The sequence below is a fragment of the Rhipicephalus sanguineus genome, chromosome 7, assembly GCF_013339695.2.
Source record: "Rhipicephalus sanguineus isolate Rsan-2018 chromosome 7, BIME_Rsan_1.4, whole genome shotgun sequence".
Taxonomy (NCBI): Eukaryota; Metazoa; Arthropoda; class Arachnida; order Ixodida; family Ixodidae; genus Rhipicephalus; species Rhipicephalus sanguineus.
Window position 1 is genome coordinate 33,511,553 of NC_051182.1, and position 13,612 is coordinate 33,525,164.

The 13,612-nt window shown below is 44.3% G+C and overlaps 1 protein-coding gene across 1 annotated transcript in view; it reads left to right on the forward strand.

Moving 5' to 3' along the window:
* LOC119399382 (sodium-coupled monocarboxylate transporter 1) overlaps window positions 1-13,612 on the forward strand; it is a 184,973-nt gene that overhangs the window by 129,633 nt on the left and 41,728 nt on the right. The window lies entirely within an intron of this gene.

The window sequence follows — 13,612 nt, forward strand, 5'->3', positions numbered from 1 at the left end:
AACAGGCTTGGGATGTTTATATCGAAGAACAATTAGTCCAATAACAGTGTCCGGCAATAAGAATATCGTTTATCGATGTCGCCCTTTCCTTCAAATGGTTTGAGTGATTGAACTTGTTCAATTAATCGATTCGCAGCGACCGGATGTTACGCGAAAATTCAGAAATCGTACTACAATGCCAAGCAAGAGCGGCGATCCTGATGCTGCGGCGAGTGCATGGCGCACGAAGAGGTGTCATGGCGCTAGCAGACAGGAGAAGGAAGACACAACGTGACAAGCCCTAACTTGCAGCTGAATGTTTATTTTCAGAAGTAGCAGGCCAGGTGAGTGGGAGGGGGCGGATCAAGGGACGCGGAACACGATGGGCCCTCGGGCCGCTCTAGGTGGCCGAATGCCCTTGTGTTTCGGCGAACCCTATGGCCGAGCATACCGAACGTTACTTCGCCGTAAGCGCGGTGGTATGACGGATCGAGAGTAGGCGGGTCGTAGATGCCTTCGCATTTCTAGGTGTGCCACAACAGCTGAGGCGTTTCGATTGTGTCGGCCCCAGTTCGCTGGAGAACTTCTGGGCTTGAAGAATTAATTTTAAATAGCGACGCGGGGGGGGGGGGGTATTGTGTTAGGGCAATTGGCTACTGAGGTTGCAGTGCTATAAACACAGAAATTGCAGCTAGCTCAGTGCTTTACTTAGTTGATACCCAACGCAACTATACACGCAGTACAATAACTTCACGAGAAGGGACCAACATCCTGCACTCTAATATGCATTAGCAATTCTTTCACGCGCTTCTGTCACGTCAGGCCGAAACACCCCGTGTCGATGAAGTGCAAAATTCGAGTGAAGGCGCGTCGCAACACAATTTGGTTAGGAAAAACGGCAAGTTGTCAGTGTGGAACGTGTATTCTTTGCTTATAATGTCTGCTGATTATCTGTTTCTTAAACTGTAAATAGGCGCAAAGCACTGTTTCGCCTGTCGCAATGGCTGCCCCTGAGTTTCTACGTGTGTAGTGATACAACGTGGAAATTGCGGTTTTTGTAGCACAGAGCGGCGAAAAAGAGATAAGCACCTAACATTAGAAGCAAATGTATTGAGATCCTTCTGGTGCACGTCTGTGAAGGGCCACTTTGCCCGACTACATACTGCTGCGATGCACCTCCATTCAAATTGCGTCACTTATCCTCACTGCGCGGTCCATAATAGCGAAACACAGCGGCAGCATCTTTCTGCGCTCCGGGCGTGCCGAGAGTATTGAAATTTGATGTTGAATCCTCAAATATATATGCAACTTACTGAAGTTTATGTAAAAGCAGCATGTCTTGTACAGGGCTGGGCAAAGATACTTTGAAATTGTATCGCGATACGATACAAAATACTCAAGAAGTTTGGATATACAGATACAAGATACCGCCGCAATAATTGTATCCGACACGATACTTGGCAGTTGTATCTTAAGATACTTCGATACATTCTTAAACTTTTTATTACAGATTCATATAATGTAGTAGCAAGCGCCTATACACGAAAATGTCTGCTTGAAAATTTTTAACTCTGAGCTATTTTGTTTCACTTGAATGAAATATCTGTTAGTATCTCAAAAGTGTTGCCCTTCTTGCTCAAAGTCCATTAATTTCCTTCCGAATCAACTTATTGGGGCTTGTTTTAGCTTCTTCAGAGGAAAACTCTTTATACAGTTCGCTGACAGCGGTTCTTGCTTGTCATTTTTGCGATTGATGGGTGCCGCTGCTCAGCTTGCCATATAATCAATATCGTCAATAAGAAGCCTTCGCACGACGGCGCAAATAGCGGTGTGGACTTTTACCTTGTCCGTACAAGACAGTTCGCACAATCAATACCGTATATCCGGACAGGTGTACAGCAGCAACAACGCTGGTAGCGACTTTTTTTTTTGGGGGGGGGATGCATGGTGTATACGGGGTTTGAGACCGTTCGCTAGCGTCCCAGCCGGCCCAAATGACCGTCTCCATCCCATTTGTTTTTATTTTGTAACTAAGTAAAATAGAGAGGCGGTTGTGTATGAAACATTCACATTGTATGAGTTCAGAAACACAATAAATACGGCGCCCTTTATAAGTATCAGCATGAAGTATCGTCAACTTACCTGTTGAGACAATAGGAAATTCAGGGCCTATGGAAAATTGCCAGAAAAGACTCGTTGCGACGCTCATAAGTAAAACGGAGCATTCAATAGAACAACGTTTCTCGAATCCTCTGCCTAACATCTTTAAGATGGCTCCGAATGATTTTCGTTATTATAATGCAAACTGAATTTCGCTGTTTTCTTCAGCGGTAAGCAGAATATTTTGTGCTGTATTACTCAAAGCACGCCCACATAATAATATGTTTGTTGTGAAAATCGCCTTCGCAACGTGTAATTGTGTAAACAGTAGTATAAATTAAGCAGATAGAAGAAGAAAACAGAAATCTTATTTTTGGGAGCGCGTTACAAAAGACATACTGCAGTGACCGGACCGGAAAAACAGTGCAGAGACCTAGGTAATGTATGTGACGCAAAATGACAGCTATGAAAGCACTTGCGCTAGTAATCAAACTATGATTTCATAAATTCTTTGAATAAATGTTGATGGAAGTGAAAAATACGGTACGCCCAGATATTTTCTGTTAGGTAAACGTTTGCTCTATTTGATCTAGCATCAGTACCAGTGGTGCTAAAGTTGTGAGAATCCTATTTGCATATGAGTTAATTGATTGCATGCAAGTCAAATTTACATCCACGAGATCCTTCAAATCGCTGATACGTAAAATCCACGCTACGCAAAGCAACCCCATTCTTGCACGCATCAAATGTCGTTACGGAGCAAAACGCAAGAGAATCTTCAATAACGACACTGTAACAACATCAGAATTTGCGCGATAGACGCCGCACGCAGTGGAGTAGGCGGCGCAGGACAGTGGCTAAAAAGCAAGTGTCGTGGCACTGGCGCAACTAAAAAGAAAAGAAATCGACAAAACAAAAGGTACGTGGGCTGGGCGTAGACGTCCGCGTGCTTGTCTTCCTGATCTTCTACCCTCACTGGATGACTCTGGCGTAAAAATAAAAAAATCACAGCATATTCATGGGGTGAAGATGATGAGTGGGGTGAAGCTCCGGAGGCTTTCATCGGTAAACCATGAAACTCTTCCGTGAAATTCGCCCAGTACATCATATAAAAAGTGTGAAACACCGTGTATATATTAAACGTCAAACTTTTAGTGTACTGTTCGTTTTACGTGCTGCCTTCATTATCACCGCTTTGTGATCGATGAAATGCAGGGAAAGTGTCCGCTCCCGAGCGAAAGAGAAAGCGCGCCAAGAGCGAGCGCCTTGTCTGCCTCCATCCGGCGACTCCGTGCGAAAGAGAAAACGCACCAAGTGCGAGCGCCTTTTACGATCGCAGGCATCCAATGACATGCGGCATTCGCCTTATACAAGCGCCATCTGTCATCTTTAAACAACAACTCTCAGAAATACATGAAACGCCATCTAGTGAGCAATTCATTAAACTAGAGCTGGCTACATGAATACATACTACAGAGGAGGGAACGACCCACACCCTAAGGAGCTTCGCCCCTAATAACGTCACTGGCCTTGGACTTACTCAGATGGCTTAGTGGCACCAGTACCAGCTTGAGAAGCTGAGCTTGGCCAGGAAGTATTGTTTCGCACGGTTGGGTTGCGATAGAAGTATCTTGTATCTTAAGATACATGATACATTATCGAATGTATCGGAAATACAGATACTGATACACGTTTTGCGAGACGTATCGCGATACAGATACAAGATACTCATAAAGTATCTAAGATACATGTATCTTCGATACTGCCGAGCACTGCTTGTCCTATCACGCTCTACAACTTTTCTATGTAAATAACTGCCCTCAACTGACAATGATTTGAAACTTATTTAGCAGGGCTTTTCATTCTTTTCGGTGAATATTTAGCAGCGACAGTCTGTTTCCCAATTGAATTAGGGTTCTTCTGCGAAGACGACTGCTGGCGTACTCTTACAGAACTTTAATGAAAAATCTCTATTGTATAAAACACCATGTATATATTTTCTTTTCAGAGAGAGAGAATGAAAAAAAAAACCCTCACACCACAGTCCCTTATCCATTCACCGAAGACGACTCGAAGGCGAAGGCCATGCTTGCCTTCTTTTTCTGCTCAGTTAATTGTATTGATTGATTCTTCCCCCCTCACCCCCCCCCCCCCCCAGAAGCCTTTCTATACCTCAGGTGGTATCGCAGTGCCTCCGGGATCGGCCCACCTTTGACCAAGCGTCGATGTCACGTGATGACGTCATTATGTGACGCCACATTGAAGTCAGACATTTTGACGACCTGTGATGTCCTGAGGACTACACAATGTCACGTCATCACATGATGGTATTTTGCATCCCATCGTGTTAACGGCGGCGCCGCCGACGGCCACTTTCCGCGTTTTATGGGGCATCTAAATCTTTCTCCTTAGTAAACGTTTAGTAAACGTTGTGCTGAGTGATGGCCGGTATCACCCTGACGTGGGATGGCTACCTAGTCCAGGAACCCTCTGGCTTCGATTTCCCTCTTCACCCTGGCGACGAGTTGGCGCTTGTCTTCAAGTGCTAGAGGATGAGCTTGCCTTCCAACGCAAACAAAAAGAGAAAAAAAGAACATACTTACGTGAGAAAGCATGAATAGCCAATGCAGAGCACTGAACTAGCATAGGCAGCTTTATTGGCAGTGTGGCGTGGTCACCGCCGTGCTTGATCACGTGGCCACGGCACCAGTTATTGCCTTAGTGGCATACCCCTAGATGTACGCTTATATGGGGAACCTCAGGGCCCCGTGACCCGTGTGCCCAGCAAAGATCGCAAGGCGGTCAAAAGCAGGGCCTTCCCACAAAAGGCATAATCTAATAACTTTCCAGATTCCCCTTCAAAAATTTAACAATGTTGCCCGTTTGTTGACGATCGGGTGGTCAGTCTGTGGACATGTTGATGTTTTTTTTTTAATTTTGTTTGACCTGAAGGATACAGCGGACCTATATTTGTACCATGTGACGTTTTCAAGCCATTCAAAGCGTGTACCAAGATTTTTAGTTTTATCAAAATACGCTGAGATGAAACTAACCTTTTTTCAACTCTGAAAGTTTCAGAGTTGAAACAAATCTCTATGTAACACCGGTTGGGTTTGCTGTATGTATGCGACCTGCATTAACAAACGGCTTCTGCCATTCGAGTCATCACAGTCAATGTTACTGAAGCGTGGCATAGTGAACCTCTGTGTTAACAACCCCGTTAAGAAAAGCTGCCACCATTGCATGGAGCAATGTTTCAATGAGCAGAATATACTTCTACAGGCGACTGGCTTCCCTGATGCTGTCCTAAAGGTGGTAGTCGGAAGAAAATAGAAGTTAAAAAATAAAAAAAAGACTCACGTAACACGCCCGTGATATGAGGACCGCAAGGGAGTGCAAGTTATTTCTTGTATTCAAAGATATCGCACAGTGCGAGCAAAATTTGTCACAAGGCGTGGCGTATGAGCCGTGTTCTCGGTGCCGTGCAAGCTGTCAAGTCTTCGTGCCAAGAACATGTGCGCTACTTACCATACCACTAAATCACCGAATGCACCGGTAATGCCGCTTATCTCGTACTGTTGCGCAGTGTTAGAGTGTATATATAAGGCAGACGGAACGCTGTGTTCGTCTGCCCGCTTAAAAAAGTACAAAACGTCTGTCACGTTAGCAGGAGGGGCAATGGCTGCTCATTGCGGAGTGTGATGTTCTTCAACCGTTTCCATTGATAGCCAAGATGGTGGCAGGGGAATCACGAAATGTGAAATGAAACTGATTGAAGCATATAAATGCGAAAAGACGGTCATAATTAAAGGGTTTTAGCCTATACCCCTCATCACTATCATGGAGAGAGGTGGCTTACTTCAAAAAATAACGTTAGTGGAATGTCTCATGCACTGTGCGTGGGCGTCTTGGTTTTATTTACGAGCCCTGTTGTTTTATAAAATTTTGTTGTTAGTTCCAGCGTGTAGGTTTGTGCATTCTGTTTCACCTTGTGTACGCGTCCTTCAAGGCTGAGCGCCGTTGTTCATTCAAATGATGTTCAAGTGTTTAGATTACTGATCTTCACCCACATTCAGTTGTGCGGCGACTGAGTAGATTGAGACTGAGATATAGACAGAGTAGACTGGGATAAAGACAGTCCAGGAGTATTTCTGTCATCGTCGTTGCCGTGATAGACTAAGGTTGCACGAAGGGTTTGTTGGTGATTCATAGCATCCAAAAGTGTAGCGCATCCAAGACGGGACAAAACGAGACACATAACACACATACACAGCACTAACTTTCCATGATGTTCCGTATATAGCTGAAAAACGATAACAATATCCCGTATGTTTAATGTTTGAGTGAAAGCATGAGAGAGCAGCCAACCATCGCGGCTCAAGCGGAGATGAAACGCGCTGACCGCCTTCCTTCGCTAGAATGACCCTTGATGAATTCCGGAGGGTGGGCGGCACTACGTGACTCCGGCCGGATCTGCGTAAGTTGAAAGCCGCGCGCAGTCGCGGCTACCCTCACTTAGCACGAGTCGGGAGACGGCTCATAGCTTTGTTCATACGTGCTGTGTGAAGAGCCTTGCGTTGAAGAGCTAACCATAAGAAAGGTCGTTTCGCTCTTGCGCCGTCTTGCTGACACGTTTCGCGGAAAGCGTCACCATTTCCACTTTATTTCTGACAGCGCCATCCGAGAATCCGGATAAACCGAAGTGAAACGCCATCCGAGAATCGGGCTAAATCAGTTTTTCTGTGAATTTAAGTTTAAATTAACTGCGATTATGCTGACCGAAACATGGAGGACCAATGAACATAATGTTTTCAATATGAGCAATTATAAATCTTACTATCTTAACAGGCCTGTTGGTGGTGGAGGAGTGGCACTACTGCTGCGTGCGAATGAAAATGGCGAACTGCTCAGGTCATTTACTGCAATTACACTGGACTACGAAATGATATCACTGTGTGTGGGTACATTTTTATTGCGATAGCAATTATATGGATAGTCTCGGCTGAATTTTGCCGTCGTCGTCGCCGTCATGCACCGTATATGTATAAGTATGTATATATATATAAAAGCCCCAAAGAAAAATAATTCAGAAAAATGCTTCCGAAGTGCGGAATTGAACCAGGGATTTCTTGCCCCGCAGCGAGTGGCGCTATCCACTACGCCACGAAACGCAGATCCTCCACGTAGCTAACGGCGAGCGTTATATACACACCATTTACCGCTGGACGGACTCAGAGACGCTAGGCGCTTATAAGCGTTTCTTCATTACCAGCGAGATGGCGTTAGGAGCGCGACGGGTGGATATAAAAGTCGTCGGCGAGCGCGCTCGCTTCTTATGTTTGCGCAGGGAGAACCTTGCCCTTCCGCTGTCTGCTCGCAATGTTTTCTCGTGCTGAGGGGAAGAGGGATGTTTCGCGCTTTCACCGTGATGTCCGCGCTCATGTTACGGAGCGTACGAAAGTCATTCGAGCTCAAGGGACGCCGCTAAACGAACAAACAGAAAATGAGCGCGAACTATCAAGTGTCACAGCTCGACACTTGAAGCATTCTAGTTTCCTTCGCTGCTTTGGCCGCCTTTGCAACAGGAGCGCTGTTCAAACTGAGAGTATCCATTGGGGAGCCTCACTTCGTATAACATTAGTTTCTTGCTATCGCATTCATTGCTTCGCCCTTGCGGCGAAGCTGTGACTTTTTTTACTCTGTTACCGCCCACCAAATGCAGCTACGTTTTTAAAATTTTATGACCACGTTTTGTGTTTCTTAGCTGACGGAGGCTACACGCTTATTGCTGGAGGTGATTTTAATATTGACATGAGTAATAAAAATTATTGTAGTAGAGATTTCGATGTGGTATTGGCTTCAAACGGCTTTGGGAATGTACTTGAAGTGCACACAAGAGTCACAGCTGAAAGTCAGTCAACCTTAGACTTATTCATTACTAATTTCTCTCATCCTGAAATCAGGACGGCTGCCTTATCATGCCCCGTTAGTGACCATCTACCAGTGTTCTTCTGCACGGATGCTCCGGCGCAAAAACTAAATCAGCCAGAAGTTATTAGGTACCAGCGCATAACAGATGACGCACTTGGTGCTTTTCGGAACGCTCCTAAAAGAGTTGACTTCAACCACATTCTTTACCTTACAAATGCCAATGAGGCCTACAATAGGTTTGTTGGTATTTTCAAACAGGTATATCACTCCCATTTTCCCTTTACAACACGTAAGCCATCTCAAAGAACTCGCAAACCATGGCTTACACCTGAGTTTCATAAGGAAATCAATTATAAAAATAAGTTATACAGGAAGTTTCTAATTACACGCGCGGCTCACGATTTGTGTTTATTTAAAGAGTTTCGGAATAGATTAAATAAGAAACTACGACCAGCATGAACGGAATACTACTCGACATATTTAGATGCTAAGAATGGCCGTGATGATGTGGTTTGGACTCGTTTGAACGCATTGTTGCAACGTAAACAGTCACAAAGCCACGTGCGTGCTTTCAATATTGACGGCAAAGAACTAACGGGGACAGAGCTGGCAAACGCATTTAATGACTTTTTTACGGCATTGAAAATGGAGAGATCTTTGCCGGAAACATATGAGAACATAAACTTTAACAATAATGGCACAATATTTTTAAATCCTGTTGCAACAGATGAAGTTCTATCCACTATGCTGAGCCTAAAAAATAGCAGATGTCGAGATGTTGATGACATTCAGAAAAAACCTGTAAATTATGTTGTAGGTATTATAGCGCCAACCATCACACACATTTTTAATGTTTGTTTAGCTACATCAGTATTTTCAAAAAGAATGCAGATTGCAAAAGTAACTGTCTTATATAAAAAAGGTGATAAAAACGATATGGGCAATTATAGACCTGTGTCCGTACACCCTGTCTTATTCAAAGCTCTAGAAAAATTATCCACTGTAAGTTCACCAAATTTATAGACAAGTACAACTTGCTCACGCCGTGTCAATATGGATTCCGGAAAAACAAATCGACTGAACTAGCGCTTTAAGAACAAAAAGAATATATACTCTCCCAATTTGAGAACAGAGCTTTTGTAATAGGAATATTCGTTGACTTCTCCAAGGGGGGGGGCGTTTGACCTTGTAAATCATGAATTACTTCTAGAGAAGCTATGGTACTGCGGTTCGGCCTAGTTGGAACAAATTCATCGTTCACTTCATCGCGAAAAAGACACAGAGACTAGAAGAGACTTACGAGGACAGGCGCGATCTAACAACTGATTTATTTTTCAGAATACACACATATTTAACAGCCCACTGTTCTGCTCGATCAGGTTAAAAAATATATGACAAGCGCACACAGCATCACATCATCACGCGCCTTAACGTTCAGACATCAGCAACAACGCAAGCAGAGAAACCGAGGGGTGGCTAACACACTTATCTTTGTGCCTTTCAATGTGATAGGCCTCCGCTGTCTCCCTACAAGTTTTATTTCGATGCCTGTATAGAATAGGGGTACTTTCGAACCAAGGTGCGCATGCACACTCGCTACAATGCAGCGCTAAATGTGTGCCAGTACGACCTTTCAGACTGTGTTCTTTTAGTCTAGTGGAGTCTAGTGGAGATGTGTTCTCTTAGTCTAGTGTTAATACACCTACCAGTCTGCCCTAAGTACGCATGACCACATGACAACGGAATGTTGTATACTACATTGATGGCACAGTCAACAAACTGGTGCGTGTGTTTACTACTACAAATTTCCTGTGCACTGTTCAGTATTCCACGCTTTTGATTAACCAAGGCACATACACCTCTGATCTTGTTCTTGGCCGAGGACACCACCTTAACATCGTACTTTCCTGCTACCTTTATCATTCTGAGACAGCCCGAGCACATAAGGAATCGCTAGTACGTGGAAGCTAGAAATAGCCTGCCTTCCCTTTTACAACGACGGCTCGTTTTCCTGTTTTAGCTTTCTTATGAGTGTGCGCCTGTCCTCGTAAGTCTCTTCTAGTCCCTGTGTGTTTTGCGCGAGTAAGTCAAGGATGAATTCGAGGGCAAGCTGCAGAATTAATAAAATCTTATTTATCAAATAGGAAACAAATGGTGAATATACATAACACGCACTCAGAAGTAAAAACAATTTTTTTCTTGTGTCCCACAAAGAAGCATATTAGGGCCACTACTTTTCAACATCTACCTAAACGATATCGTAAACATAAGATTTATACTATATGCAGATGATACGCGCATTTTTTCTCAGGAAGCAACATTCCTGAACTAATAAAATCATGCAATACGACGATGACCACGCTAGAAAAATGGTCAAAATATAATTATATGCGTGTCATTGAAAAAAAGACAAAAGCGGTAATCTTCAGGCCGAAAAATAAACTGGTTAATTCGCATGATAGTATTATATATAATTCCAAAGAAATAGAAATAGTTGATCAGTTCAAGTGTCTCGGTGTTATAATTTCGTCAAAGATGTCATGGGCAGCCATGTGAGCCACGTTATTAAAAAAATAGTCAGAAAAGCTGGCGCAATCGGTTCCATTAGATACATACTTGTTAAGTCTAATAAACTGCGCCTTTATAACTGTTTATTTTATTCTTACATTAATTACTGTCAGATCGTGTGCGGCATGCATCATCGTGCTGTCTCCAGATAATATGTTTTGCAAAAGAAGTTTCTTCGTCATGTCTTCAATGTGAACTATGGGACACCCAGCAGAGAGCTATTTCTTGAGACTGGCATCATCAGAATCTTCCGTTTATATCAATACAGGTTAAGCGTTCGTTTTAAAATAGAAACAAAATGTAACATAAATTACATCCAACATCTCGCCAATTTGGAAGAAAAGAAGACGAGTTACCCCTTTTTTTTTTCGAAAGTCTGCCCTTAGGCATAATATTTATTCAGAAATACACATATAAATTTGCTTCGTGTATGAAGTCCAGTAACGAGCGGTGGTGAGGTCCACTAATCCAGCGGTCAAGGTCGGGTGGTCGGCCAGGCCTGAGGCCTGTTGCACGTAGGTGACGGCGACGGCTTAATTGTAGACCGGTGCTTGTCCACAATAGGTGTGTGACAGTTACATCGCTGATTGGAGCGTCGCAAAATGGGCACGATGTACCATACGGGCCGCGCTACTTTTGCGCCCAAAGGGTGGTCACGGATGGAGTAAGTGCAACCCCAACACGAAGCCTCCGCAACGTAACTTCCTCTCGGCGGGTTAAACCACCAGGGAGGTCTGACCCACACGGAGGTATAAGAGCTCGTGTGGTACGTCGGAGGCTTTCTTTTTCCCGTAGCATCTGTCCTTGAGCATCCTCAGGAAAATGCGGTAGTGGGTGCGGTGTGACTTGTGGGTGGGTTGCCAAATCAGCTTTGACAAGGTCCGGCAAAGCGGCCCGAGGCACCCACTGAACACGTATCCGCACAGATGCGGAGGCAGCAAGATGGTGAATACTATCCGAGAGTGACGTAGACCGATACACTCGTCGTATATCGTGGATAGCTTGCGTCGAGTCCGTACGAATGAGGAGCTGAGAGCATCTGTCAGGTATAAGAAAAGGTATCAGTGCTGCCAATCCGTCACGTATGGCAGCCAGCTCAGCAAGGTGAGCCGGTGGTGCGGGATCCGCAAAATACGAGCATGTCTGGCAAGCCTCTGGTATTGATGGACATACAAGAGCGGTGTGAATGGTGGTGCCACTCACACTGGCATCAGTATAGGCGACGAGAGTGGCGGTATCTTGGTGATCGGCACGAAGCAAACGGGAAACTTGGGCGTTCGCCTGGCGTGGAACCGGGTTGTAAAGGCGACCAAGAGGTTTGTTTTCAGTGAGTTGCATTTTGTTCCACGGGGCAATAATGCTCGTCTCTGAAGGGGATTGGTGAACTTCTTGGCCCATGTACCGCGCCAATGCAGCAACCGAACAGAACGTTGATGGCTTGAGGTTGCGCGCACAGCGACGCTGGTGTACTAACTCGTCAATGGTATTTAGTTGGGACTCCTGCTGCAGTACTGTTAACGGAGTGATACGTGGCAGTCCAGTTATGGCCCGCATGGCTTCGTGGTTAATCGCCTCTAGACGTGCCCACTCTGCCAGCGTGAGGTGATGAAACTGGGCGCGGTAGACGAGCCTCGGTTGCAATATCGAACGGACAAAGAGGCGAGCCATGTTGGAGTTAGCGCCACCAGATTTCTTCGCAATACGTCGTATGAGATGGATAGTTTCTGATGCCTGCTGTTTGGCACTTTTGACCCAAGGTCCTGCAGATCCGGTGGCGTCAATTTCCAGGCCAAGCACACGGAGATTCGAAGTTTCATGTAGCGGCTGCTGATCCAAAATTAACTGCAGAGGCCGAACTCCCAGTATACGACGTCCATACTTGTTCGCAACCGACATAAACTTCGTTTTTTCTTTGGAGATTTCTAGCCCAATCTGGGTGCACCAGTTATGAGTTATGTCGAGGGCCTCTTGCAAAGCTTGTTCTTGACAGCTGATTTCAGGGTGCACTGACCAAAGGGTGATGTCATCTGCATACATGATGTATTTTGCGTGGTGTATTAGCGCCAGCTTCCATCCCAGTGGGAGGAGGGCCACGTTAAAAAGAACTGGTGCTAGCACAGATCCCTGTGGGACACCTCTATTGGAAACAAACCGTCCAACTTGTTGACCTGCTAGGCGAATGGAAAAGCTGCGATCGTGGAGAAAGGCTTTCACAAACGCGCAGACTCGACTGGGGAATTGGAGCCAGTGAAGAATTTCCACAATAGCATCATTGCTCACATGATCATATGCTTTGCGAATGTCCATAGACAGAATGGTGCGAATCCGTCGAGAGCGACCTCCCTTTTAGGCAACCCGAAAGCTGGTTGGTGCCAACAGCACGCATAAATACCGGGAAAGAGCGTCTCCAACATACACTTCCCTCCCGTCTAAACGCGTACACGTCTGCAAACATTGACCTGTTTACCTGCACCCATAAAAAAACTTCGTTCTACGTATAAGGATGTACCCCGACATATATTTAGGTTTCGTAATATTCAAATAAGATGTCTCTCCTTCCTCTGTATCTGTATTTTTATTTGTGCTCTTATTTGATACATGATGGTCTTCGGAATGTGTTATTATTGTTATAACAATTATTATTATTATTATTATTATTATTATTATTATTATTATTATTGTTATTATTATTATTATTATTATTATTATTATTATTATTATTATTATTATTATTATTATTATTATTATTATTATTATTATTAGGTTGTGGAAAAAATTGACGCTGTGTGTACAAAGTGTAGATAACACTCCGTCTGTTCATTTCTTGTCTGCCATGATATGCAATGTTGGTGTCTTGTTTCTTGTTTTTCTGTTTTTTTTTGTAAGATGAAGTGCTGTGTTTGGGACGGTTTTTGCTTTTAATTGCCTTTTCAACTTCCTTCGCTGTTGCCTTGTATTTAGGGGCTGTGGCTTGGTCAAGCTGTCTATTACAGTTTTTTTTGCGGCTCCCCTGTCAATGTATTTTCTTGAGGCA